Source organism: Hemitrygon akajei, chromosome 1 (assembly GCF_048418815.1).
Source record: "Hemitrygon akajei chromosome 1, sHemAka1.3, whole genome shotgun sequence".
Lineage (NCBI taxonomy): Eukaryota > Metazoa > Chordata > Chondrichthyes > Myliobatiformes > Dasyatidae > Hemitrygon > Hemitrygon akajei.
The window spans coordinates 90,198,141-90,222,960 of NC_133124.1; the positions used below are offsets into that span (position 1 = coordinate 90,198,141).

General features: G+C 39.4%; 1 protein-coding gene across 3 annotated transcripts in view; it reads right to left on the bottom strand.

The window, feature by feature from the left end:
• Nucleotides 1–24,820, bottom strand: part of LOC140728745 (focal adhesion kinase 1) — a 527,596-nt gene that overhangs the window by 410,739 nt on the left and 92,037 nt on the right. Inside the window, exon 2 of one of the 3 annotated variants that reach the window (XM_073047790.1) lies at nucleotides 16,740–16,925. The exons of the other annotated variants lie outside the window; for them this stretch is intronic. The gene's annotated coding sequence lies outside the window, so the exon portion shown is untranslated. The remainder of the gene's footprint in view (nucleotides 1–16,739; nucleotides 16,926–24,820) is intronic. 3 annotated transcript variants of the gene reach the window in all.

Genomic DNA, 24,820 nt, shown 5'->3' on the forward strand with positions numbered 1-24,820 from the left:
CTCCTCTGGACTGTCTCCAATGCAAGCACATCTTCTATAAGATGAGGGGCCCAAAACTGTTCACAATACTCAAGGTGAGGCCTCACCAGTGCCTTATAAAGCCTCAGCGTCACATCCTTGCTCTTTTATTCTAGACCTAGAAATTCTAGAAATAAATGCTAACATGGCATTTGCATTCCTCACCTCAACTTGCAAGTTAACTTTCAAGGTGTTCTGCACAAGGACCCCCCAAGTCCATCTGCATCTCAGATTCCTGGATTTTCTCCACGTTTAGAAAATAGTCCGCACATTTGTTTCTACTACCAAAGTGCATGACCATGCATTTTCCAACATTGTAACACATTTAGAGTACCGTAGATTCCGGATTTTAAGCCGCTACTTTTTTCCCACATTTTGAACAGCTTTGAACTTTGCGGCCTTTAATCCGAAGCGGCTAATACATGATTTTTTTCATGCCGCCTCGTAAACATTTTGCCTCATAACAGTAGACCAATAAAATTGATGAGTAGTTCACAGAGGTCCAATGAAATTGTACGATAAATCAAGCGCACTTTCACAATTAAATTATTGTAAATCAGTCATTTGTACTCACCCTCATCAACATGGAAAACACTCGAAGCATTGTGCTGCCTTATGGCAGTTACTTAGTTTATAATATTTTCGCTTAGTAATTCATTTTCTAGTTAAAGTTAGAAGAGTTTTAACTATATTTGTTTTCTGTACTACATCGCGGGATGCTATGACGTCACACCCGGTTTCGCGGTGTCTTGTGGGAAAATGCCGGTTTGCGATGAAACGGGACGGAGGGAGGGAGCGCATTACGCAAGCGGCTTTGGATCTGAGCGAACGCTGCTTTTAAGTTAAAGGTGATCAATAACTTTTCCTGGTAGGCTGCAGTATATATATTTTTTACCAGTCGTTAGGAGATATTGGAATGTTGTTCAGTAAAGAAGTATACGCAACGTATATTTAAAAGTAGCCGCGTTACGGGCACGGTTCGAAAAAAAGCATTTGCAATATGTATTTGTTTTTGTTACCATATGGATTTAATTAAAAGTTAAAAAATCCTCACGTGTAATATCTTTCTGTGTAAATATCTCATATTACAACGTGGGACACCTGCGGCCGAAAATCCGGTGCGGCCTTTACAATTAAAAAATTGATTTTATTTCTAAAATTAGAGCCAGCGGCTTTTAATCAGGTGCGCTCTGTAGTCCGGAATCTACGGTACACATTTCCAGTTCATCTGCACATGCTGAATATGATTCAAACTGTGTGGAAAAAGAGACAAATGGACAAATGAAGTTCCCTTACTTATACAGCAAGAAGTGATTTAGTTATCAGCCAGACCAACACTCCCCCACGGTAAAACTTACATACTATGTGTAGAACCACACTTTATGTAACCTCTTTCTGAATTTAATTTCTAATGCTTTGATATAGATCCAAGCCATCGAAGTAAACTACTGGTTTTTAGACAATGCTTAAATCAGAACCCATGGAGCCAGCATTGCCTGAACCAACTCCCATAGAAGCAATTATTCCCCTGTACAAATTCAACAGCTTTCAGAAACTTAATTTGAAATAATCAAGTTAATGAGTACAGAGATGGTCATCTTACAACAGATATTCATAAACTGACAAGGTTGTCTCATGGTGTACAAGATTCACTGCATCATACCTCATTTAAAAAAGGGAATAGACCATTTTAAAGTAGATACTGTCAAAATTGAAAGTAAAATTATCAGAGTACATGCATGAAGAAATAACAAACAGAATAGACAAAGGAGAATCAATGGATGTTGTATCTTGCATTTTCAGAATGCCTTTGACAAGGTGCTACACATGAGATTGCTTAACAAGCCCATGGTATTACAGGAAAGTTTCTAGCATGGATAAAGCAGTGGCTGATTAGCAGGAAGCAAAGAGTGGGAATAAAGGGAATTCTTTCTGGCGGGCTGCCAGTGACTAGTGGTGTTCCACAGGTGTCTGTGTTGGTACCGATTATTTTTGTTATATGACAATTTGAATGATGGAATTGGTTATGTTGCCAGGTTTGTAGATGATACAAGACAGGTGGAGGGGCAAGAAGTTGAGGAAATAGAGGGTACAGAAGGACTTGAATTAGGAGAATGGGCAAAGAACTGGCAGATGGAATACTGTACCATGAAGTGTATGGTGATGCACTTTGATATCTGAAATGAAAGGGTTGCCTACTTTCTAAATGGAGTTAAAAATACAAAAAAACTGGGAGTGCAAAGGGATTTGCGATTCCTTGTCAGGATTCTGCAAAGATTAATTTGCAGGTTGAGAATGTGGTGAGCAAGGCAAATGCAACGTGATCATTCACTTCAAGAGAACTAAAATATTAAAGCAAGGATATAATGTTGAGACTTTTATAAAGCACTGGTGAGGCCAGGCCTCACTTGGAATACTGTGAGGAATTTTGGGCTCTTCATCTTAGAAAAGATGTGCTGAAACTGGAGAGGTTCAAAGGAGGTTCATGAAAATAAATCCAGAATTAAACAGCTTGTCATATGAAGAGTATTTGATGGTTCTGAGCCTGTATTCACTGGAATTCAGAAGAACGAGCAATGATCTAATTGAAACCTGTCAAAAGGTGAAAGGCCTTGATAGAATGGATGTGGGAAGGATGTTTCCTATGGTGGGAGAATCTATAACCAGAGAGCACAGCCCCAGATAGAGAGGCGTCCTTTTGCAATGGAGAATTTCTTTAGCCAGAGTCGTGAATGTGTGCAATTCATTGCCACAGTCTTTATGTATATTTAAGGCAGAGCTTGATAGATTCTTGATTGGTCAGGGTATGAAGGAATTACCAGGGCAGGGACGGGATAGAAGATTGGAGCCGAGAGGAAAAATGGATCAGCCACGAAATGGTGGAGCAGGCTTAATAGGCCAAATGGCCTAACTTTGCTCCTATATCTTATGGTCTTATGTTACCACATACAAATATGAGAATCATTTAAAGGGGATGGTAAGAATAAAAAGGCATAATAGAAGAGATGAAATGCAAGGAATATACTCTCAAATTTAAAGGAATAAGAGACTATCTTTCTGAAACTTAACCTTTTCAGAGCCAAAGAAATAGGCAAAGGCAGAAGCAGAAGAGATACGAGGGCAGATAATATTATCAGAAAACACTTCCACTTTTACCTCCTCTCTTCCCAGGCAGGGGAAATGCATCATTATTCTGGATGCAAATCTTTAAAATGGTGATGTAGGAAGAAGAAACTATGACTTCTCCTGAGGACTGATCACTCAGGATTAGAAGGGAGGAGGAAAAAAAATCAGAAGGGAAACAAAGCAGTAAGGATGAAGATTGGGGTGGGGATAGGGAAGAGAGAGTCAGAAGAAAGTGGTTGGGAAAAAAAAAATAAAGAATATTAGTTAAGAGCTATTTGGGCAGCATAGCTGCCTCACAACCCAGGTTTAGTCCTGACCCCAGTATTGGGTATAGAATTGATACATTCCCCAAGTGCTAGAATGGGGTTTATTCAGGTGCTTTGGCTTCTTCCTACATCGTCACATAGTTCTGTAGGTTAGATAAACACTAAAATTTTCCCTCATGCCCACGTGAGCAGTAAAACTTTGGAGTCGGTGGATGTGAGAGGAGAATAAAATGGGATTAGTGTCAGATTCACGTGCATTACAGTTGGTGTGGACTCATTACTCTTCTGAAAGGAAGGAAAAAATTCTTCCAGCAATGTTTTGCAGCTATGACAATAAGATATCAAACTATTACCAATGAAACCCTATTTAAATTGGAACAGTTTAGAAATGTATAATTTTTTTAAGCTTAACCTTCAGTTGAAACAGAACATAGGGTAACAATATTTTCTCCCAAGATGGAAAATGCATATCAAAAAGGGCTATGCTCAATGATTGTAATCGCTTCACGTTTTGTTGATGGTTGCACTTTGGGCTGGGTGCAGAACAAAAGGGATTCTTGGGAAGATTTTGCCCAAAGGGGTCAGAACCACCCACACCCTTGATATCAGCACCTTTTCACTTCTCCCCCACTTTCATCACTGCTACTGGTCTCTACTTTGTCCATCTTGGACCCCTTCAACAGTTTTACATTCTTGCTCATCTGCTATATTTCCCTCATATACTTCTTTACAACTTTATGAAATATAATCAAACCATTTCTTCTTTCTAATTAGAGATAATTTTTCTTCCACTTGACCCTGTTCATCCTTAGCCATTTGCAAAATCTCACAAATTAAATAAACTGACATCAACTAAATCATATCAAAATAACATTAAACAAAATATTTAAACTTTACCTAATCTTGCCAAAAACGATGTCCAACATGTTCAATGTTGTCAGTATTGCTTGCTTTCTTTCACTTTTCTAGAATGTGCACCACCTCATTTTTATTTCATTTAAATGTTTTCTTTCTGGCAATTATCCGAACAATTTCATTTACAAAATATGAAGAGAAAGTATTAAGTCCATACAGGCAGCCATAATTACATTGAATGATGTTTAACAATTCACCATACCTTAGATTATAATGTACACTTTCTGCTGGATTTTAGCACTAAAAATGGAAGGAATGCAATTTCACTGTTTAAACAAATGAATATGGAGCTTTAAATTGCTATTTTACATACCTCCACTTGCACAATTCAAAAGATCCCAAAATTGCATTTTTCACAGTAAGATACAAATCGGCTTTTCAGGAAATTCAAGCCTGCCCATTGTGCTTTTTTCAAATACAATCCTCTCCTGATTAGAACACCACCATGTTTTATAAACATTGCAACTGAAAGACAGATCAAAACATGCCCCAGTATATCGCAACATTTTTCCATACTTAATCAATTCCTTTATAGTGAGTAATCTCCAGAACTCATTTGGATTTAGTAACTTAGTCAGATATAAACCTATTAGTTACACTGTCATTCCCTATCAATATTCCTAAATATAAAAAGTTCATATGGAGCACTTTTTAAATTTATAAGCAACAGACTACACCCACATGTCAAAAAGTAAAAAAAAAAAATTTTTAAGTTGTTTTCAATATAGCAGAATCTCTAACTTGTTAAAAGCCCTTTTGACAAAATAGGCAAAGTAGGCTAAATTTACTTTTCTGGGATATTAATTATATACTAGTAAATCCATACAAATGGATATGTAAACACGAGGAAATCTGCAGATGCTGGAAATTCAAACAACAACACACACAAAATGCTGGTGGAACACAGCAGGCTAGGCAGCATCTATAGGGAGAAGCGCTGTCGACGTTTCGGGCCGAGACCCTTTGTCAGGACATGTATGTATTTATGGATATGTATTTATTTTCAAGCAAAGAAAGTACATTGCGTATATTTAGCAAGTTAACTGGACCCTGGACTGGTTATTAATTCCACAACCTGTGGTTGATCAAGATGTATGCTTTTGGATGGAAGGAACACTCACCTTGCTATGGCTAAAATATTAGCAGGATATCATCGCAATATCCAGAAACAAAATAACAATGGAGACATGAGATTGTAGATGCTGGAATCTGAAGAGAAAAAAAAAATCAAGCTGCCAGAGGAACTCAATAGGCCAGGTAGCATCTGAGGGGATAAACTGTCAGTTGAGGTGGAGTCAAGATTTTCATCTAGTTTGGAGATAAAGGGGAGATAGCCAGTATAAAGTGAGGAGGGGTGATGGAACAGATGGCAAGCAACTGAGGAATACAGGTGATGTGTTAATTCGGAATTGGAGACTTGTGCCAGTGGAAAGGGTAGATATGGTGACAGAGGCTTTTTTAAAAAAAGGTTAAGTGGAACCAAATAAAGGAGGGATAGTGGTTCGATTGGAATAGCGGGGAAGTGGGTGCAAGAAAGGAATGAATAAGGAGCCATTTGTGAGGCGTGTGTGGGTGATAGGCAGAGAAGTGAGGTGTGAGGGCTGTGTAGAAGAATCTAGGTATAGAGAAAAAGGGACAGAAGGCAAATAGGTCACATGGAAGTGGAAAATTCAGTGTTGTAGGGTTATGAACTGAGGCAAAATGAGGTTCTGTTCTTCTGTTTTGTGCTTGGCCTCCTCTGCCAAGGGTGAGGCCAGGAAAAAGACCGACATTCACCCATCAATCTATCCAAATATTTTTCTGCTAGAAGAACCAACCTAAACATGCTTCTTAGTATTCCAACAATTCAGTTCAAGAAAAGATTGCAAACTTCAGTAATCATTAGATAGCTTTAGTAGAGTTGGGTCTGAGAATAGGTTCTGCTCCAGAGTGAAATAATCCCAACATCCGAATTCTTTAGTAGATGCCATTCTGGATGGAGGATTGAAATACTCTAAAGACACTGAACACCAAGACAAATCATGAACTCACAGGATGCCATTGCTTGTACCACCTTTTGAAACAATCAAGAAGGAATCCACTTGCCCACTCACTGAGTTCTACCTTTTCAAAGAGCCAAATAGAAAACACCAGTTGAGAGTTTTCCATCTCCAGAAACATCTATTCTGTAAAAGAAATCATAAGCAAGTAGCTCAATGCCAGATATTGCTAGGGTTGACAAGGATATGGGTAAAGCTTACACTCTGGATCATGTACTCTGTTCAGATCAATATTAGAGCTAAGGTGAACCTTACACTTTGAACACAGATACTGAAGTGGTTTCATTAGCCTTACTTGTACTAAGTATAGAGGTTGACAGCAGTCACTGACTTCATCAGGGCACTGACAGCACAAACTCCTCCAAAAAGCTGGTGATGCAACATGGGGAAGGAAAGGCCTTAGAGATCAGAGTACACTGTTGTCATTACAATCATGGCTGTATGTTCACCATTAAAAATCAACTTTATTCACAAATCACAATGTTCGATTTGAATGAATTGCTGTTACCTGGAAGATTTTAAACAATATTTAGGTTTAAGTTTGTCACTCCACATACATCTAGTGACATTGACAATTGCAGGTAGTTGATATACAGGCACTTCCACACATGTAATTAATGCTGTGAATACAGATGCAGTGTATAATTTAATGTTATTTTAATGTGAATAATATTTCAGATTTTATAGTATTTCTGGATCAGCACTGCGGAAACAATTAAGGCCTATTTCCATCATGTTTCAATGTAGGAATCAATAAGGACTTAAAGCATCAGCTTTTGATGCAAACCATATCTGCAAACTGACACTGAGAATATGAAAGACCATTCATATAATGGGAACATATCTCAGCTAAGGCACATCATTATAACAAAACTCATTTCTGCCTCCAGTTTGCTAAGTCTTCAAACAGAATAAAAAGTGTTCAAAGACCAATTCTCAAACCAAGCACCAACTTAAGCTTGCTTAAGAATAGTGATCCAAACACACTAGTATGCTTCACAGACAGAATAACAGTAAAACCTCAGCACACTGGCTAAGTACCACCAATGACGAATTTATAATCTAGAGGATGCATTCTTCCTTTAACCAACATTCTCATCAACAGAGTGCTCGTATTCATCCAGCTCCAATACAGATCACATCACCTTCAAATCTTACAGATTCCTAAAGACAGCACTTTACTCAAAGCTCCTTTCTTCCAGGACAAAGCACCACATGATCATTATTAAATCCTGCTCAGAAAAAATGTAACATCCTCTCTGACTCATTAGAATACCAAAGCTTGTGACTGATTAAAATGGAAATTGGCATACAAGGCAGCATGGAGAAACAAGTTTCCATAATCAGGGCATGCAGAGGCCAAACTTAAGCAACAGAAAGAACATACATCATGCCAACCAAGCCACCCATCACATCAGCTCTACTAGCTACCTTAGATGCACAGGAGGTAGAATCGTGCTCAACCCAAGGGACCGCCTCAGAAAATAATAATGATGATGATAATAATAATAATTCAGAAGCTGAGTATATATTGAAGTTTTGAAAGAAAATGCCATACAAGTGTTTTATCTGCCAATTTCCCACTATCCATCTTCATAAGCATTAGTTTTTGTATATATTGGTCTTTCAACTGTTTGATCATACTAAACAAGCAAGTCTTGTCTGTCTGCATTTGGCCTTGTCCCTCTCCAATCCATGCACTATATTAGAAGATGGCTTTTGAATGTTGCTAAAGTGTGTGCCTTAACCACTATTTCTGGCAGCTAGTTCTAAATCTGCACCACCCACTGCGTGAAGAACCTGCCCTTAAGTCCCTTTTAAATGTCTTAACTCTGATCTTAAATCCATGCCATTTTGCTTTTCATACATTCTCCCTGGACAAAAGGACTGACTTGTTTGCCTTCCACATGCATTAGCTCGCAGCTGCTGGGATTAAATTCCATTTGCCATTGCTCCATCAAACTTTTCAATTGATTGATATCTTATCTTTCTTGATACCTACAACAATTTTCTCATCAGCACAGGTGCACCACAAGGTTGTGTGCTTAGCCCCCTGCTCAAGTCACTTAGGACTGTGTGGCTAAGCACAACTCCAATGCCATATTTAAGTTTGCTGCCAACACCACTCTCATAGGCTGAATCAAAGGTGGTGATGAATTAGCATTTAATATAGCTTTATTGTCACCAAACAATTGATACTAGAGCGTACAATCATCACAGCGATATTTGATTCTGCGCTTCGCGCTCCCTGGAGTACAAACCGATAGTAAATATAATAAAAAATTAAAATTATAAACCATAAATAAAAAATAGAAAAAGGACAGTAAGGTAGTGCAAAAAAACTGAGAGACAGGTCTGGATACTTGGAAGGTACGGCCCAGATCCGGGTCAGGATCTGTGCAGCAGTCTTATCACAGTTGGAAAGAAGCTGTCCCAAATCTGGCCGTACGAGTTTTCAAGCTCCTGAACCTTCTCCCGGAGGGAAGAGGGACAAAAAGTGTGTTGGCTGGGTGGGTCGTGTCCTTGATTATCCTGGCAGCACTGCTCCGACAGCGTGCGGTGTAAAGTGAGTCCAAGGATGGAAGATTGGTTTGTGTGATGTGCTGGGCTATGTTCACGATCTTCTGCAGCTTCTTCCGGTCTTGGACAGGACAACTTCCATACCAGGTTGTGATGCACCCTAGAAGAACGCTTTCTACAGTGCATCTATAAAAATTAGTGAGAGTTTTAGGGGACAAGCTAAATTTCTTCAGCTTTCTCAGGAAGTAAAGGTGCTGGTGGGCCTTCTTGGCAGTGGACTCTGCTTGGTTAAACCAAGTCAGGTCATTTGTGATATTCACCTCGAGGAACTTAAAGCTTTTGACCTGTTCCACCTGCACACCACCGACGTAGACGGGGTCGTGCGGTCTGCTACTCCTTCTGAAGTTTACAACCAATTGCTTCGTCTTGCTGACATTAAAGGATAGGTTATTGTCTTCGCACCATGCCACCAGGTTCTTAATTTCCTCTCTGTACTCAAACTCATCATTACCCGAGATACGGCTTACAATTGTGGTGTCATCAGCAAACTTACATATTGAATTTGATGGAAACTTGGCTACACAATCATGGGTGTACAGTGAGTACAGCAGGAGGCTGAGTACACAGCCTTGTGGGGCACCAGTGCTCAGAGTGATTGTAGAGGAGAGCTTGTCCCCTTTTTTTTTGGAAAAAAAACAGCCTGGGTCCTGTCTGTGAGGAAATTGAAGATCCAGCCACAGATCTGAGTCCTAAGACCCAGGGTCCGGAACTTAGGAATCAGTTTATTTGGAATGATGGTATTAAAGGCAGAGCTGTAATCAATGAAAAGGAGCCTTACATATGCATCTTTATTTTCCAATTATTCTAAGGAGGAATGTAGTGCCATTTTGGAGGGAGAATAAAAATCTGGCTGAGTGGTACCATAACAACAATCTTTTACTCAATGTCAACAAGACAAAGGAGCTGTTTATTGACCTCAGAGGAAACTAGAGGTCCATGAGCTAGTTCTCATTAGAGGATCAGAGGTGGAGAGGGTTAGCAACTTTAAATTCTTCTGTGATACTATTTCAGAGGACCTGTTCTGGGCTTCCTTAGGAGTTTGCAAAGATTCAGCGGGACATCTAGAAATTTTCCACAGATATTTAGTGGTGTTGTCTGGCTGCATTACAGTCTGGCATGGAAACACCAATTCCCTTGAACAGAAAATCTTACAAAAAGTAGCAGATATGACCCAGTCCATCAAGTAAAGCCTTTCCCACCATTGAGCACATCTGCATGAAACGTTGCCACAGGAAAGTGGCATCCATCATCAGGGATCCCCAGCACATACTCTCTTCTCACTGCTGCTTCAGGAAGGTGGCACAGGAGTCTCAAGACTCTCACCACCAGGTTCTGGAGCAGTTATTATCCTTCAACCATCAGGCTCTTGAACTAAAGGGGATAACTTCACCATCATTGAAATGTTCCAATCTATGGACTCATTTTCAAGGACTGCTCATCTCAGGTTCTCAGTTGTTCAAGAAATGTTTACTAAACTAATACCTAGAAAAACAACATCTTTTCGAGGAATGGTTGATTGAACACAGTAACAGGCCCTTCAGCCTACAATGTTGTGCCAAGCTAATTAAACTAGCAGTTAAAGCCTAACTATTCTTCTGCCTACAGAGTCCATATCACTATTCTCTGCAACATTCATGTGTCTTTCTAAGAACCTCAAATGCCACCACCCTTGACAGCACGTTCAAGCATCCTCCATTCAATGTGTACAAAACTTCTGATCAAGATTGCTCCTGCGCAATCTTCTGGATAGATCATGAAACTATGTATTTCATTTCTTATGTCTTTTACATTTTTTGTCTTGAATGTGATTCTAGAACTGTTGGAGCCTGTGATTTGCAGTTTAGAGATCATTTGGGCATTCCAGCTCTCTGCAGTCTCCGAGAGGATTCTGGGGGGCAGTGGCAGAGTACACAAATCTTGTGGCAACAAGGCTGCGGGCCAGTGTTTGACTCCACTGCGCCAATTAAAAAGTTTCCACTGTTTTCTGATTAAAGCGACAAGGGAAACCGAAACATCAAGGCAGGTCAGCGTCAGCAGCCTGGCTTTTAATCGCTGGTGGGATCACTCTGCTACAGAGGGAAAGGCCTGCTGCTGGGCCCAGAAAATATTACCCAGGTTTTCTGCATTTTGGATATGGACTTTGATTATAGACTTCCCCCTCCCCCAGAGTTGATAGTTTTTTTTCCACCGATCTTTCTTGCTTTTTTTGTGCACAGGGGAGGGGCAGGGCCAATGTGCCTGTTCTGTTTTTGTTTATTGTGTGGAGAAGAGGGATTTCAGGATTGATGATCGTGCTACCATTCTTTTCTTTCTTGGTTTAATGGATATCTGGAGAAGGACCTTTGAACTTGCCCCACACATCTTTGAACTTACCCCCCTCGCCTCAAATGAATACTCTAGTGTTAGAAATTTCAACCTTGGGATATACTAGTCAGTTTACTAAATACATGCATTTCACAATCTCAAACACTTACCAGGTCTCCCCTTAGTATCTACCACTCGAATGAAAACAGCTCAAGTTATAGCTCTCTGTATAGCATTTGCTCTCTAATCCAGGCAGCATCCAGCAAAACCTCCGGTATCCTGTCCAAAACACGCTCATCCTTCTTACGTGGTGAGTAAAGTTGAATGAAACACTCCAGATATCTCGCCAAAATCTCTCATCTGATGTAACAGCATTACAGTTGAGCACAGGCAACCACACTAAACTATAATGCTTTAATACCTGACTCAACTACATTCTCTGACAGTCATTCTGCATACTCAACACCCTCTGCATGGAAAATGTCATCTCTTGGGATCCTTTAAACATTATCCCCCAGGTCAATAATTGACCAGTGGTTACTTTATTTAGAAACAGAAAAGTTTATTTAAGTTATGACTAATCATACAATTTGGTACACATCAACCTGGCTGCTGCAATATACATTCTTGACAATAAGCTGAATTAATGAGCTGAAATAATGTGCACCCAGAAAAAGTTTGCCTCCGGTGCCTAAATACTCCCCAGCTGAACATTTTTGCCAAATAAGAACTATCAACTCAAGGTACAAACTCAAAGTTCAAAATAAAATTTATCAGATCTCTGAATTTGTGTAATTGCGACATTGAATCTTGATCAATTGTGCAACTCTATCCTATCTCTTCTAAATCATCAAAACCCTTTACAACATTCATCATATAGTTCTGCCCATCACTCAACCAATTCTCTAATGGCCACAACATCATATTTACATGTTTTGATCCATGCACTAAGTTCATCACCTTTAATACACCAAGCACTAAAATGAACACATCAGCCAGTCTGCCCCATCATATACATTACCTTGCTCCTGCCCTGCTTTCCTTAGACTTAATGGTCAGCACATCTACTTTCCTCTTAATCACTCCACTTCCTGACCTGGTGCTCCGGTTTAAATCGCCTTACTGCAAAAACTAGTTTAAACCCTCCCAAGTAGCACCAATGAAGCTTCCAGTCAGGATATTAGTTCTCTAGTTTAAGTGCGTATAGAGGCCATCCCTGCACCAGCCATGCATTCATCCTTCTTTCCATTCCTGCCCTCACGGGCATCTAGTGTGATGTGCAACTTCAGCTGTAACTTAAAAGTTCCTTCAGAAGTCAGAAACATTCTATGACTGTTAGACAAGTTTATTTTGCAGTGTTGATTCATGCCCCAACAATTGCCTCACACTTATATTATGTAAATCCAAAACATCATATGGGAGCAGGGAATGAGGGTCTAACTTAATTTTTACTTTAACCAAGGCGCATAGATATGACATGGCGACATGATAACGTATGCCATTTACGTACTTTTACCTGTAGCTCACAATGTATTATGTAAACAGAATCAAGCAATACATTTACAATATTACTGACATTAAATAAACATTCCTCCCTGCTTAGCTATAAACTCCAACTCAATAGAATGCATCTCAACATTATATACAATGTCTATTAAAAAGTGTTCACCCCACCTTGGAAGTTGTCATGCTTTATTGTTTCACAACACTGAATCAATGGATTTAATTTGGCTTCCCCCCCCCCCCCCCCCAAGACTGATCAACAGAAAAAGACTCTTTCAAAATCTCTACAAATTGCAAATATAAAACAAAAAAATTGATTGCTTAAGTATTTCCTCTTTCAAGTCAGTATTTAGTAGATGCACCTTTAGCAACAATAACAGCCTTAAGTCTGTGTGGATAGATCTCTACCAGCTTTGCTCATCTGGACACTGCAGTTGTTCCCCCCCATTCTTTTTTATAAAACTGCTCAAGCTCTGTCATATTGCATGGAGGCCGTGAATCAGCAGGCTTTTTCCAAGTCCAGTCACAAATTCTCAAATGGATTGAGGTCCGGACTCTGAGTTCTGACATGGCCAGTCTGAGACATTAATTTTGTTGTCTTAAGCCACTCCTATGTAAGCTTTGGCTTTATACTTGGGGTTACTGTCTTACTGGAAAAGACATCTCCCAAATCACAGTTCTCTTGCAGACTGTATCAGGTATTTCCTCCAGGATTTCCCTACATGTTGCTGCATTCATTTAACCCTCTACCTTCACAAGCCTTCCAGAGCCTGTTGTAGTGAAGCATCCCACAGCATGATGCAGCCATCACCATGCTACACAGTAGGGATAGTGTGTTTTTGATGATGTGCAGCATTTGGCTTGCATCAAAGGTGGAGTTTAATCTGATGGCCAAAAAGCTCAATTTTGGTTTAATCAAACCACAGAACTCTCTTTCGGCTGCCTTCAAAGTTTCCCACATGCCTTCTGGCAAACTCCAGCCGAGATTTCTTGTGAGTTTTATTTCCCACAATAGTGTCTTTCTCTTTGCCACTCTCCCATAAAGCTGTGACTGGTGAAGCACCAGGGCAACAGTTGTATATGCAGTCTCTCCCATCTCAGCCACTGAAGCTTGTAACACCTCCAGAGTTGTCATAGGTCTCCAGGTGGCCTCCCTTATTAATCCCCTTCTTGCACAGTCACTCAGTTTTTGAAGACAGCCCGCCCTAGACAGATTTACAACTGTGCCATAGCCTTTCCATTTCTTGATTGACTTAGCTGCACTCCAGGGATATTCAGTAACTTGGAAATTTTCTTGCATTCATCTCCAACTGGCACTTTTCAACACCCTTTGTGCAGAGTTGCTTGGAATGTTCTTTTGTCTTCACGGTGTAGTTTTTGCCAGGATACCTGCTCACCAGCAGCTGGACCTTCCAGATGTAGGTGTAGATTTACTAGAAATCAAAACACCTTGAAAACATAGGAAATCTCCATTTAACTAATTCTAAAACCAATTTGCTGCACCTGTGATGCTTTGTTGTGGCATATTAAAGGGGGGTGAATACTTATGCAATCAATTATTTTGTGTTTTATATATGTAACTAATTTAGATCACTTCGTAGAGATCTATTTTCACTTTGACACAAGTCTTTTTCTGTTAATCATTGTCAAAATTAAATCCACTGCAATTCAATGTTATAAAAACACACATGTAAATTTTAAGTCGTCCCTTTCAGACCTGAAGATTTAATCACTGTGGTAGATTTCTTACTCTTTCAGGATAACGTTTTTTCTGACCTGGGGGAGGGGGTGGGGGTGTCATTCTGTTCGGCAGGAGAGACCTGTGGCTATGAAACACTCAGGTTCTGTTCATGTGTCCACTGTAAGAAAAACACTGAGCAAGAATGGTGTTCATGGAAGGACACCATGGTAAACCACTGCTCTGCATAAAACCATAGCTGCATGTCTCAAGTTTGCAAAAGACCACCTAGATGTTCTACAATGCTTCTGGGACAGTGTTCTACGGATAGATGAGACAAAAGTTGAACTTTTTGGCAGAAATGCACACTGCTATGTTTGGACAGAAAAGGGCACTGCACACCAACATCAAAACCTCTTTCCAACTGTGAAGCATGGTGGAAGAAGCATCAAGATTTGGGGCTGCTTTGCCGGCTCAGGCCTGGACAGCTTGAAATTGTTGAGGAAACAATTCAACATTGTATCAAGACATTTTACAGGAGAATGTCAGGGTAGCCGAAGCTTAAAAACTTGGATCCGAAGGACAAGAGTAAATCAACAACAGAAAAGTTTTAAAAAAAAAAAGGAAATTTGTATTTTGGAATGGCCGAGGCAAAGTCCTGACCTTAATCCTATAGAAATGTTGTGAAAGGACCTGAAGCAAGCAGCTCATGCAAGGAAGCCCACCAACAGCCCAGAGTTAAAACAGTTTTGTAAGGGGGAATGGACTAAAATTTCCCAAGCTGATGTGCAGGACTGATCAACAGTTACTGGAAATACTAAGTTATTGCTGTACGGGGGGGGGGGGGGGGGGGGTTTAAACCAGTTTCTGAAAGGTGCACATACTTTTTTTCCAACAAATACATGCAATAGTGGATTATTTTTCTCCATAAATAAATAATATTTCTGTATTATTTATTTAATTGGGTTCTCTATCTAGTTTTTGGACTTGAAGATCTGATTGCATTTTAGAAAAAGAAAACCTATAGCACAATACAGGCCCTTTGGCCCACAATGTGTGCTGAACATGTAATTACTTAGAAATTACAAGGCTTACCCTCTATTTTTCTAAGCTCCATGTACCTATCCAGGAATCTCTTAAAAGAACCTATTGTATCTGCCTCCACTACTGTCTCCGGGAGCCCATTCCACGCACTCACTACTCTCTGCACTAAAAATTTACCGACATCTCCTCTGTACCTACTCCCCAGCACCTTAAACCTGTGTCCTCTCATGTCAAGACATTTCAGCCCCGGGAAAAAGCTGGACTATCCACATGATCAATTTTTACAGAAACAGAAAATTCTACAGGGCTCACAAACTTTCTAGCACCACTGTATACAGTAAAGAGAGGCAAGAGTGGATATCAGACCATTGGAAAATGACACTGGAGAATTAGTAATGGGGTAACACAGAAATAGTGGACAAACTGAATAAGTATTCCGCATCAGTCTTAATTGTGGAAGACACTAACAGAATACCAGAAATGTAAAATGTGTTAGCAGGCAGAAGTGTAATTTCTATTACTAAGGAGCTGGTGCTTGGGAAATTGAAAAGGCTGAAGGCAGATAAGTCACTTGGATCAGATAGAACCACACCTCAGGGTTCTGAAAGAGGTAGCTAAAGAGGTTGTGGAGGCATTAGTAATAATCTTTCAAGAATCACTAGATTCTAGAATGGTTCAAGAAGACTAGAAAACTCACAAATGTCACTCCATTCTTTAAGGGATAGAGGGAGAAGAAAGGAATTAGCCTGTCTTCAGTGGTTGGGAAGATGTAGGAGTCAATCATTGAGGATGAGGTTTCAGAGTACTTGGAGGTACAGGTTTCCCCCGCTATTCGAAGGCAGAGCATTCCTATGAAATGGTTTGTAAGCCGAAATGTCGTAAAGTGAAGAAGCAATTACCATTTATTTATATGGGAAAAATTCGTCAGCATTCGCAGACCCAAAAAATAACCTACCAAATCATGCCAAATAACACACAAAACCTAAAATTATAGCAACATATAGTAAAAGCAGGAATGATCTGATAAATACACAGCCTATATAATGTAGGAATACTTTTCTACAATTATTGCAGCACCGTCCACCGCAGCGAAAATCTCATGCAAGTGCTCTCGGCAGCAATCGCAGCAAGAACACACGGCACAAGTGCTCCCAGCAGAAGCACTCTTTCCAGTGACCTTTAAGCTATGAAGCTACCAAATAACACATAAAAATACACAACCTATATAAAGTAGAAATAATGTACGCCCAGTGTAGTTTCACTTACCGGAATCAGGAAGACAGCGAGCACACTGATGATGGTGTGTTAGGCTGAGTCGGAGGAGGTTGGGGTGCTGGGACACTGGGGTGTCATCTCATCATCGTCTGTTTCCATCAGGGCAGGCAGGTCACCTTCTTCTATGTCTGCCTGCCTCGATGTTGAAGGTCGAGTTTCGTCGTCTGCTGTGGAAGGCTTGAAAAACGACAGTATGCTCAACTGCTTAGCCTCGCGCATTTTTCTATCATACAGTTCTTTGTAAGCACTCAAACCATCCTGCAAATATGCCCTAAACCTACGTACCCTTTCAGAAATTAAAGTCATACTTTTCTGCAATTATTGCAACGTTGTCAATCACAGAGAAAATCTCACGCAATTGCTTCCCGTTCAGTTCCTGGACGACTTCACTTTCCGGCCGTTTGCTACTGCGTTTGGCTTCAATTGTTATCCTTTCCTCTTCAGCAGCTCTTCATCTCAGTTCTTGGTCATGGGATGCCAAAACCTCTTCAACATCATCTTCGTCAACTTCCACAAACCCTTAGCCAAACTCACCATGTCCTTACTTTGTTCACCACGCTTAATTATGTCTAGTTTTATGCCAAGTGTAACACCCTTACGTGCTCTTTTAGGCTTTTCCGATACCTTAGAACTCATCTTGCTAATGGATGCACAAAATAAATTGATATAAAGCACAGATGCTCACAGGCACATGTTTAAGCAATGCCGGCTAGAATACAATTCTGGGGGAGGAACTTGGCTGCTCGGCGCGCACTGCCTTTTTTTGTAACAGTGAAAACACCTTCTGTTAGCGAAAACAGGTAACTAATGTAGGTCTTTCGTAACAGCAAGTTGACGTAAAGCGAACATTCAAAAAACGGGGGACACCTGTACATGATAAATAGGCCAAAGTCGACATAGTTTCCTAAAGGGCAAAATCTTGCCTGACTAATCTATTGGAATTCTTTGAGCAAGTAACAGACACGATTGACAAAGGAGAGTCAATGGATGTTGTTTCTTAGATTTTAAGAAGGCCTTTGACAAGGTCCAGAACACGAGGGTGCTTGACAAGATAAGAGTAGATGGTATTACAGGAAAGGCACAGGTAGCTGATTGACAGAAGACAGAGTGGGAATAAAAGGGGCATTTTTTCTGGATGGCTGCCAGTGACTAGTGATGTGCTGCAGGGTTCAGTGTTAGGACTTTTCACGTTATAAGTCAATAATTTGGATGCAGGAATTGATAGCTTTGTGGCCACATTTACAGATATTAAGATAGGTGAAGGGGCAGATTGCGTTGAGGAAACGAGGTGGCTGCAGAAAGACTTACACAGATTGGAGTAATGGGCAAAGAATACAGTGTAGGGAACACTTTGGCAGAAGGAATAAAATGGTGGACTATTTTCTAAATGGGAAGAAAATTCAAAAATCAAAGGTGCAAAGGGGCTTGGGAGTCCCCATGCAGGAATTCCTAAAGATTAACTTGTAGGTTGAGTCGGTGGTAAGGCAAATGTTAGCATTCATTTCAAGAGCACTGGAACACAAAGGCAATGCTGAGGTTCTATTAAGAATTGGTCAGACCACACGGTGTAATGAAAACTGTTTGGAGCCTCTAAGAAAAGATGTGCTGGCATGGGGAGGGTCCAGAGGAGGTTCACAAGAATAATCCCAAGAATGAAAGGGTTAACACATGATGAGCATTAAATGGCTCTGGGCCTGTACTCACTGGAATTTAGAAGAGTGATGGGGAATCTCATTGAAACATATCAAATATTGAAAGGTCTAGATAAAGTAGATGAAGAGAGGATGTTTCCTATAGTGGGGGAGCCTAGGACCAGAAGGCGTAGCCTCAGAATAGAGGGGTGGCCATTTAGAACAGAAAAGGAGAGAAATTTCTTTATGCTAGAGGGTAGTGAATCTGTGGAATTCATTGCCACATGCCCTGTCATTGGGTATATTTAAGCTGGAGATTGATAAGTTCTTGGTTAATCAGTGTCAAAGGTTACAGGGAGAAGATAGGAGAATCAGGTCAAGAGATAATAAATCATAAATGATAAATGATAGAGTAGCAGAGCAATTTTGATGGACCAAATAGCCTCATTCTGCCCGCATGTCTTATGGTTTTATGAAATGCTCCAGTTCAATGATTAAAATGCTCTCAAGCACAAACCTTTTGGAAGAATAAAATCTATCCAGTCTCCTGGTACAAAACTTTACATGCACAATTTATTTGATTAATGTCAACTCCACCACCAAATGTGCATCACAAATATTGCCATGTAACTTCTTAATCACTGCCTTAGCAGTTAGTGTTCATTTTAGTTCACTGGTTATTTTTTCTTTAGTGTGTTAGCAAAGGTGAATTGATCTCTCCATAATAACTACAACAAGCCCTGTTAATGAGGGGGCAGGGAGGAGAACCTACTTGGTGAAGCATTCTTGAAATGATCATAAGATTTATAAGGAAGTTTCACTACACCCAATCATGACACCAGTCATTTCAAACTGCTATACAAAAGTCACTACCTCACAGTAAACTGGAACTACAATCTTCATAACAAACTGATGTCAACCCTCTAGGTCAGGAATTCCCAACCCTCTAGATCTCAGTTAATGATAGAAGTCTTTGTCATAAAAAAAAGGTTAGGAAATCCTGCTCTAGATGGACCAGGGGACGATTGCAAGCCATGTTCTTAATTAGTAAAACAACATATGCAGTAAAATAACGAAGTATCTGTTACACTTGCTCTAGAAATTAAAGCAGCAATACTTTACTCAAAGTAATGTACACAAACTGTTGAAGAAACTCAGGTCAGGCAGCATCCATGGAAACGAACAGTCATCACATCAGCCCAATATGTCAACAAGTTTCTCAGCATCTCATGTATATCACTGGATTTTCTAATATCTGTAGAATTGCTTGTGCTTATGACATAGAAACAAAAAAACCTACAGCACAATACAGGCCCTTCGGCCCAAAGCTGTGCCAAACATGCCCTTACCTTAGAAATTACTTAGTTACCCATTGCCCTTTTTCCAAGCTCCATGTACTATCCAGGAGTCTCTTAAAAGACTCACTTTTTTTGTCCTCAGGGTGGCATCACACATTAAGGCAGTTTTCCCTCATGCATCATAAGCTACACTGAGCTGTTAAAAAGTCAAACACTAATTAGACTCACAATCATACCAAGTAGTGGTGACTTTTTTAAAAAAAGAAACTGGGTAGTTTCTATTGTCATTTTCTCATCAGGGTGATTTACTGAATATCAGAGTTATTGAATTAAATAATGCGATTTGTCAAAAATAAGTTCAAACTTTCAACTGTTAGAGTGCATATTAAGTAACATACCACACCTACATGAAAAACAGAAATAGAAAATGCTGGAAAAACTCAGCAGGTGAGACAAGATCTGTGGAAAGAATCAACCTTTCAACCAAAAAAAATCCTTCCACAGATAATGTTTGAGCTGCTGAATATTTCCAGCATTTGCGTTTAAAAACATATCCACATATTATTTCCCTTTGTGCTATTTTTGATGGAAATTTGGATTCAAGTCATATATTGAAGAGCCATTTGCTGCTTCATTAGTACAAGGCAGGAGAAGAAAACAAACATTTTGATTGACCTCCACCTCACCCTATTGCATCCAAATTCAGATAACTTTAAAAATCTAGTATCCTGAATTTAGGAAGAGTTGCAACCATTTAACTATCACAAGCTACAAAGCAAAACAGCTATAATTAAGAACCACCATTAACAGCCAAATAGAAATATTCTGGTTACAAATGTCTCTGTGGACTAATTCTTGTGAAGGCAAATTTAACACCAACTTCCATCTTTAATTTGTTTTGGGGGCAAAATAGGGATGGGATAGAATTTGTTTAGTACAGTCAGTCCTCTTTATCCGCGGGGGATTTGTTCCAAGACGCCCCCACGGATACCAAAAATCGCAGACGCTCAAGTCCCTTATTTAACCTGTCTCAATGCGGTGGTCTTTAGGACCCAGCGGAACCCCAGACTTTATTTAACATTCTCAGTACGGTGGACATGAGGACCTCGCAGTGCACCTCTGAATCGCAGTGTTTCTGTTCACGAAAATAATCACGATCCCGATTGAAAATAAGGTGGAAGTAATGAACTGATCAGAAAGAGGTGAAACGCCATCGGTCATTGGAAAAGCGTTAGGCTACAGTCGGTTAACAATCGGAACAATTTTAATGGAGCATGTTAAAGGTCCTGCCCCAATGAAAGCTACAATTATTACTAAGCAACGCAGTGGTTTAATTATTGAAATATGTATGTTTCTTAAGTGTTATATGCATAGAAAGGTAAAATATGTACTATATACTAAGAAAAACATTTGACTAACTGACGCTAAATAATACCAATTGTACCTGTTCCGACTTTAAATCCGACTTAAAGACAGACTCAGGAATGGAACTCATTCATAACCCAGGGACTGCCTGTATTTTTAACTCATTTCTAGATTACTTATAATACCCAATACAATGTAAATGCTATGTAAATAGTTGTTATACTGTATTGTTCAGGGAATAATGACAAGAAAAAATGGTCTGTACATGTTCGAACAACGAGTGCTGGAGAGAGAACTTCTGGGTTTTCCCTATCCGTGGTTGGTTGAATCCGCACATGCGGAATCCACGGATAAGGAGGGCTGACTGTATATAACATGGAAGTACATACACTATAGTTTTATGTATATAGGCAAGCCATTCATTGAAGTCTTTCAGATAACAGAAATACACCCTTTACACAATTCATATATCACTACCATAAAGTTGAAATGTAGAATAAAGTTACTCACAGTATTTATGTAGAAAAATAAAATCAACACAAAATGTATTTTTCAAATCACAGTTTCTGACAACTCAGCTTTGTGTTATGTTAAAATCACAATATGGGGCATCTAAGAGTACAACCACATCACCCCTCCAACCCCCACTACACAGGGATTTCCTGTATTTAATTCAAATAAATGCACTGCACTGTACTTCAAAAGTATATAGAACAATCAATGCTTTTCCAGATTCAAAATAAATTAAGACAGAGTCATATGAATGTACAGATTTGGAGCAATTTTTTTTCCACTATTTAACAAGGATCATGGCTACAACTTCAAGCTCTCTCATCTACCCATGCTAAGTATTATCCATAAATTATTTAACTACCTTTAAAAAGTTCTAAGGGCACGACTCCAAATCTTAACTCTCTCAAATAAGAAAATATTCTCTCTCATCCCTCAGCATTTTATGTTTCCACTCACTCCTGAGTTGCAGCAGATTGAAGCCTCGTCTATCCAGTCTTCCGCATAAACAAGGCATTTTTTGATTGCCAGGCTGTAACTAGTGGGATGCCACAGTGCAGGGGTGTTAAATATTTAGAATCTCTAAGTGACTTAGACAAAAATAATGTATCATAGCCGAATTCTGGGTTAGTTTGAGAAAATAAGTTGCAAGGAGAACCAAGCATACAATGAGACAACTATCAATCAAATGAGCAAGAATTTAAATAGAATCTGATGTATGGAAATAGGAGTTTTACTACTCTTTGGTAGAAAAACAGGATATTGTTTAAACAGAAATTGACAACAGAATGCTATTGTACAGAAGGATCCTCCTACACAACACAAAATTAGCACACAGCAATGACAAAGGCAAATGGAATGCTAGTCTTAATTACTCTGCAATTATGTACAAAAAATAGGAATACTGTATCAAGAAATCTTGCTCCAAGTGCACAGTCCTTTGATGAGATGTCTAGAGTACTGTGCAATACTACTTAGGATGCAATAAACTTGCATTGGAGCCAGCTCACTGGGTTGATTCCTATGATGAAGGCATTTTCTGATGAGGAAACGTTTACCAAATTGGACTTGCATTTATGTGATTAGATGATCTAATTGCAACATAGAGATTCTGAGGGAGCTGCATATGTTAGATGTCATGAGAATGTTTACTCTCATGGGGAAAAACAGCAAACTAGGGAGCCATTCATATTAAAAAGTCACCCAATTAAGATTGCACCAGGCAGCAATTCCCTTTCTCAGAGCACCCAACTCTTCAGAATTTTCTGCCCACTCTATTGAGCTGTGGATCCTGAATAGGTGAATTCATTAAAGTCTGACAGGGAATGAACAAAGTTATGAGGAGCATAAAGAAAACTGCTGTTAAGGGGAATATCTGTTCAAAGATGTTATTGAACAGTAGATTCAGCTTGAGGACACCATATTACCTACTACCGTAGATTCCGGACTACAGAGTGCACCTGATTAAAAGCCGCTGGCTCTAATTTTAGAAAGAAAATCAATTTTGTACTTGTACAGGCCGCACCGAATTTTCGGCCGCACCGGATTTTCGGCCGCAGGTGTCCCACGTTGTATTATGAGATATTTACACAGAAAGATATTACACGTGAGGATTTTTTAACTTTTAATTAAATCCATATGGTAACATAAACAAATACATATTGCAAATGCTTTTTTTCGAACCGTGCCTGTAACGCGGCTACTTTTAAATATACGTTGCGTATACTTTTTTACTGAACAACATTCCAATATCTCCTAACGACTGGTAAAAAATATATATACTGCAGCCTACCAGGAAAAGTTATTGATCGCCTTTAACTTAAAAGCAGCGTTTTGGCTCCGCCGCTCGCCCCCCACCGTCCCGTTTATCGCAAACCGACATTTTTCCCACAAGACGCGGCGAAACCGGGTGTGACGTCATAGCATCCCGGGATGTAGTACAGAAAACAAATATAGTTAAAACAGTTCTAACTTTAACTAACAAATGAATTACTAAGCAAAAATATTATAAACTAAATAACTGCCATAAAGGCAGCACAATGCTTTTCTTCGAGTGTTTTCCATGTTGATGAGGGTGAGTACAAATGACTGATTTACAATAATTTAATTGTGAAAGTGCGCTTGATTTATCGTACAATTTCATTGGACCTCTGTGAACTACTCATCAATTTTATTGGTCTACTGTTACGAGGCAAAATGTTTTTGGCGGCATGAAAAAAAACCATGCATTAGCCGCACCGTATTAAAGGCCGCAGTGTTCAAAGCTGTTCAAAATGTGGGAAAAAAGTAGCGGCTTATAATCCGACATCGACGGTACTCCTGTTTCACGTGTCTTTTTTTTTTGTAGGCCTATACCAAGAGAAAAACTGACTGCCCCCCAAGGATGGAGGAAATTAATTAGAAACCACCTTGTACAGTTAACTTTGCATCTCACTCTCTTTTAAGTTAAAAACTTTCAGGCCCATGCTTCAGTTCCATAGTGTATCTTTATATCTAGCTAGAAAAGTGAAAGATCAATTATTTGGTTCCAACAAATATTCAAATTCACTCTTAAAGTATGTCATCCTCATTATTACTTCATCAATTATGGTGGTCAATGATGCTGAATAAAATATTCAAAGTAAAAATCCAATAATGGTTTCATCCACCAATATTTCCCTTTATCTGAGTAATTCAAGAGTATGGCAAAGTGATGCAGCTACTTTTTTCATTATTGTTTAATTACATTACTGCCTTCATTTTTGTTTAATTACATTAATACAAGGTCAGTGCAATTGAAGGCAGTGCAATTAGCAGTAACATTTGCTTTGAAGACTGAGCACTTCAATTGCTGTAGAATTTAGTTAGGTTTATTTTTGCTGCATTTTACATCAACTCAATTTAGCTTTAAAATGCAGAATAATAGTTAATGATCAATGCATCAGGTAGTGTTTTATTATACAGAGTGTGGTGGGTGTATGTAACCTGCTGCTAGAGGTGGTGGCAGAGGCAGATAAATTAGGAACATTTAAGAGACTCTTAGGCACATCGATGAAAGAAAAATGGAGGACAATGAGGGAGGGAAGGGCTAGTGTTCATGAGTCCGTTGTCCATTTAAAAATCTTATGGCAGAAGGGAAAAAGCTGTTCCTGAAAAGCTGAGGAACAGCTTCTCCAATGCTACCTCTGACATCCCCCTATACTTCCCTCCAATCACTTTAGAATTATACCCTCTTGTATTTGTCAATTCCACCCTGGGAAAAAAATTCTCCAGCTTATCATCTTATACA